We start from the raw sequence: 5,369 nt of genomic DNA, 5'->3' as shown, positions 1-5,369 counted from the left end.
ACCCTAAAACAAGCCTAACCCTGGGCCCTGGCCCTGACCTAAAACAACCCTAACCCTGGGCCCTGTCCCTGACCCTAAAACAAGCCTAACCCTGGGCTCTGGCCCTGACCCTAAAACAACCCTAACCCTGGGCCCTGTCCCTGACCCTAAAACAAGCCTAACGCTCGGCACTGGCCCTGACCCTAAAACAAGCCTAACCCTGGGCCCTGGCCCTGACCCTAAAACAAGCCTAAACCTGGGCCCTGGCCCTGACCCTAAAACAACCCTAACCCTGGGCCCTGGCCCTGACCCTAAAACAACCCTAACCCTGGGACTTGGCCCTGACCTAAAACAACCCTAACCCTGGGCCCTGGCCCTGACCTAAAACAACCCTAAACCTGGGCCCTGCCCTGACCCTAAAACAACCCTAACCCTGGTCCCTGGCACTAAAACAAGCCTAACCCTGGGCCCAGGTCCTGAACCTAAAACAAGCCTAACCCTGGGCCCTGGCCCTGACTCTAAAACAACCCTAACCCTGGGCCCTGGCCCTGACCCTAAAACAACCCTAACCCTGGGCCCTGGCCCAAATTGTAATGAGGTCTGTTGGGCAAAATTCCATATAAGCATAGTATAAATTAATAAAGCAAATCGTGATAAATTAGTACGATTGGCTTTCTGGAGTTTCTGACAATAAAAGTAAGGAAAATGCAGAACACAAAGACAGAGAGTAAAAAGAGAAATTAGGAAAGCATTCTACATGTTTAATAGGAAGACACTGGCCGTGTTCGTGCAGCGGCAGCATGTCGTGACATGACATACCTTGGAGAGAAGTTAACAGATGAGGAAGTTGATAAAAATCATCAGAGAAGCAAAATACTGGTAGCGACACTCAAGGAAACCACGAAATTTCCATAACTTATGTCAGCAAAGTGGGAATATTGTACAGTGTGTGTTGAAGTTCCTATACAACATTGTTTATCTGCCGTTTCTTTGTTTGTAAGGAATGCATATACTAACAGTTCTTCTTGCTGTCAAAAGAATATGTGTGAATAAGTCATTTTAACTTATTCTTCTGTTTTTCTTTTATCTTCCTGCCATCATCCCACAGCCTTACTTTAGAAATTTTTTCTTTAGAAAATTGAACAAGTGCTCCTTGTGGTGGCACATACCTCGAGGATGGGAGGCAGGGGTGGAAGGGTCACTTGAGGCCATTAGTTTGACAGCAGCCTGGCCAACAAAGTGAGACCCCATGTCTGCAAAACAATTTAAAAATTAGCCAAGTATCGTCATGTATACCTACAGTCCCAGCTACCTCAACTTACGGAGAAAGTTCAGGGCCTGGAGAGAAGGCTGGGAGGCAGGAGCTGGGTCTAAAGAGGCCATTGTAACGATGGAGCTGTGCCTGTGGAGGCTGTTGTGAGGCAGTAGGCTCATCTGCGGAGACTGCTGTGAGGTAGGGTATGGGCCTAAATAGGCCATTGTGAGTCATGAGCTTGGTCTGTAGAGGCTGACTGGAGAGAGTTCTGGGCCTGGCGAGGCTGCCGGGAGGTAGGAGCTGGGCCAAAAGATTTAAGCACATTTACGTTGATTAGGCACTTCATTTCCATTATTACACTGGAATATATAATAAAATAATTATAGAACTCACCATAATGTAGAATCAGTGGGCGTGTTAAGCTTGTTTTCCTGAAACTGGATGATCCCACCTGAGCGTGATGGGAGAAAGTGACAGATCAATAGGTATTAGATTCTCATAAGCACAGCGCAACCTAGATCCCTCACATGCACGGTTCACAACAGGGTGCGTTCTCCTATGAATCTAATGCTGCTGCTCATCTGAGAAGGTGGAGCTCAGGCGGGAATGTGAGCAAAGGGGAGTGGCTGTAAATACAGACGAAGCTTCCCTCACTCCCTCACTCGACACCACTCACCTGCTGTGTGGCTCCTTACGGCTCTATGGCTCAGGGGTTGGGGACCCCTGCTCAAGTGCATCCAAAGCGACCCTTCCCACACCAGTCTTCATAGTAGTCAAGGGCAGCAACCACTTAGCTCCCAAGGCATGTGCCTCAGCTGGCATTTCATCACAATCAACAGTAAGTGGTAGCTTGAGTCACTGTGAGGTCACTTCCTGGAAATCACCCTAACCCTGGGCCCTGACCCTAAAACCCTAACCCTGAGTCCTGACCCTAAAACCCTAACCCTGGGCCCTGACCCTAAAACCCTAACCCTGGGCCCTGACCCTAAAAACCTAACCCTGTGCCCAGGCCCTGACCCAAAAACCCTAACCCTGGGCCCTGGCCTTGACCCTTAAACCCTAACCCTGGGCCCTGGCCCTGACCCTAAAACCCTAACCCTGGGCCCTGGCCCTGACCCTAAAACCCTAACCCTGGGCACTGGCCATAACCCTAAAACCCTAACCCAGCGCCCTGGCCCTGACCCTAAAACCCTAACCCTGGGCCCTGACACTGATCCTAAAACCCTAACCCTGGGCCCTGACCCTGAGCCTAAAAATCTAACCCTGGGCCCTGGCCCTGACCCTAAAACCCTAACCCTGGGCCCTGGTCCTGAGCCTAAAACCCTAACCCTGGGCCCTGGCCCTGAGCCTAAAACCCTAACCCTGGGCCCTGACACTGATCCTAAAACCGTAACCCTGGGCCCTGACCCTGAGCCTAAAACCCTAACCCTGGGCCCTGGCCCTGACCCTAAAACCCTAACCCTGGGCCCTGGTCCTGAGCCTAAAACCCTAACCCTGGGCCCTGGCCCTGACCCTAAAACCCTAACCATGGGACCTGGCCCTGAGCCTAAAACACTAACCCTGGGCCCTGGCCCTGAGCCTAAAACCCTAACCCTGGGCCCTGGCCCTGAGCCTAAAACCCTAACCCTGGGCCCTGGCCCTGACTCTAAATCCCTAACCCTGGGCCCTGACCCTAAAACAACCCTATCATTGGGCCCTGACCCTGAAACAACCCTAACCCTGGGCCCTGACCCTGAAACAACCCTAACTCTGGGCCCTGACCCTGAAACTACCTTAACCCTGGGCCCTGACCCTGAAACAACCCTAACCCTGGGCCCTGACCCTGAAAAAACCCTAACCCTGGGCCCTGACCCTGAAACAACCCTAACCATGGGCCCTGACCCTGAGCCTAAAACCCTAACCCTGGGCCCTGGCCCTGAGCCTAAAACCCTAACCCTGGGCCCTGGCCCTTACCCTAAAACCCTAACCCTGGGCCCTGGCCCTGATCCTAAAACCCTAACCGTGGGTCCTGACCCTAAAACAACCCTACCCTGGGCCTTGACCCTAAAACAACCGCAACCCTGGGCTCTGACCCTAAAACAACCCTAACACTGGGCCCTGACCCTAAAACAACCCTAACCCTGGGCCCTGACCCTAAAACAACACTAACCCTGGGCCCTGACCCTAAAACAACCCTAATCCTGGGCCCTGACCCTTAAACAACCCTAACCCTGGGCCCTGACCCTAAAACAACCCTAACCCTGGGCCCTGACCCTAAAACAACCCTAACTCTGGGCCCTGACATTAAAACAACCCTAACCCTGGGCCCTGGCCCAAATTGTAATGAGGTCTGTTGGGCAAAATTCCATATAAGCATAGTATAAATTAATAAAGCAAATCGTGATAAATTAGTACGATTGACTTTCTGGAGTTTCTGACAATAAAAGTAAGGAAAATGCAGAACACAAAGACAGAGAGTAAAAAGAGAAATTAGGAAAGCATTCTACATGTTTAATAGGAAGACACTGGCCGTGTTCGTGCAGCGGCAGTATGTCGTGACATGACATACTTTGGAGAGAAGTTAACAGATGAGGAAGTTGATAAAAATCATCAGAGAAGCAAAATACTGGTAGCGACACTCAAGGAAACCACGAAATTTCCATAACTTATGTCAGCAAAGTGGGAATATTGTACAGTGTGTGTTGAAGTTCCTATACAACATTGTTTATCTGCCGTTTGTTTGTTTGTAAAGAATGTATATACTAAAAGTTCTTCTTGCTGTCAAAAGAATATGTGTGAATAAGTCATTTTAACTTATTCTTCTGTTTTTCTTTTATCTTCCTGCCATCATCCCACAGCCTTACTTTAGAAATTTTTTCTTTAGAAAATTGAACAAGTGCCCCTTGTGGTGGCACATACCTCGAGGATGGGAGGCAGGGGTGGAAGGGTCACTTGAGGCCATTAGTTTGACAGCAGCCTGGCCAACAAAGTGAGACCCCATGTCTGCAAAACAATTTAAAAATTAGCCAAGTATCGTCATGTATACCTACAGTCCCAGCTACCTCAACTTACGGAGAAAGTTCAGGGCCTGGAGAGAAGGCTGGGAGGCAGGAGCTGGGTCTAAAGAGGCCATTGTAACGATGGAGCTGTGCCTGTGGAGGCTGTTGTGAGGCAGTAGGCTCCTCTGAGGAGACTGCCGTGAGGTAGGGTATGGGCCTAAATAGGCCATTGTGAGTCATGAGCTTGGTCTGTAGAGGCTGACTGGAGAGAGTTCTGGGCCTGGCGAGGCTGCCGGGAGGTAGGAGCTGGGCCAAAAGATTTAAGCACATTTACGTTGATTAGGCACTTCATTTCCATTATTACACTGGAATATATAATAAAATAATTATAGAACTCACCATAATGTAGAATCAGTGGGCGTGTTAAGCTTGTTTTCCTGAAACTGGATGGTCCCACCTGAGCGTGATGGGGGAAAGTGACAGATCAATAGGTATTAGATTCTCATAAGCACAGCGCAACCTAGATCCCTCACATGCACGGTTCACAACAGGGTGCGTTCTCCTATGAGAATCTAATGCTGCTGCTCATCTGAGAAGGTGGAGCTCAGGCGGGAATGTGAGCAAAGGGGAGTGGCTGTAAATACAGACGAAGCTTCCCTCACTCCCTCACTCGACACCACTCACCTGCTGTGTGGCTCCTTACGGCTCCATGGCTCAGGGGTTGGGGACCCCTGCTCAAGTGCATCCAAAGCGACCCTTCCCACACCAGTCTTCATAGTAGTCAAGGGCAGCAACCACTTAGCTCCCAAGGCGTGTGCCTCAGCTGGCATTTCATCACAATCAACAGTAAGTGGTAGCTTGAGTCTTTGTGGGGTCACTTCCTGGAAATCACCCTAACCCTGGGCCCCGGGCCCTGACCCTAAAACCCTAACCCTGGGCCCCGGGACCTGACCCTAAAACCCTAACCCTGGGCCCCGGTCCCTGACCCTGAAGCCCTAACCCTGGGCCCCGGGCCCGGACCCTGAAGCCCTAACCCTGGGCCCCGGGCCCTGACCCTGAAGCCCTAACCCTGGGCCCCGGGCCCTGACCCTGAAGCCCTAACCCTGGGCCCCGGGACCGGACCCTGAAGCCCTAACCCTGGGCCCCGGGCTCTGACC

General features: G+C 51.2%; 1 long non-coding RNA gene across 2 annotated transcripts; it reads right to left on the bottom strand.

Annotated features, from left to right (window-relative positions):
• Window positions 1-719: 719 nt before the first annotated feature.
• Window positions 720-5,075, bottom strand: LOC134757360 (uncharacterized). 2 transcript variants are annotated; one of them, XR_010131210.1, is made up of 5 exons: window positions 4,897-5,075; window positions 4,612-4,669; window positions 4,286-4,518; window positions 1,628-1,685; window positions 720-1,534 (listed from the first exon to the last, which is right to left on the bottom strand). It is a non-coding gene; the product is annotated as an uncharacterized lncRNA (long non-coding RNA). The 2 variants fall into 2 exon arrangements; XR_010131209.1 differs by having other exon boundaries at window positions 4,612-5,075.
• Window positions 5,076-5,369: the final 294 nt, after the last annotated feature.

This window comes from Gorilla gorilla, chromosome 16 (assembly GCF_029281585.2).
Source record: "Gorilla gorilla gorilla isolate KB3781 chromosome 16, NHGRI_mGorGor1-v2.1_pri, whole genome shotgun sequence".
NCBI classification, from domain to species: Eukaryota; Metazoa; Chordata; class Mammalia; order Primates; family Hominidae; genus Gorilla; species Gorilla gorilla.
Note: the sequence above shows the minus strand (reverse complement) of the source record. Positions and strands in the feature narration are given on the sequence as shown.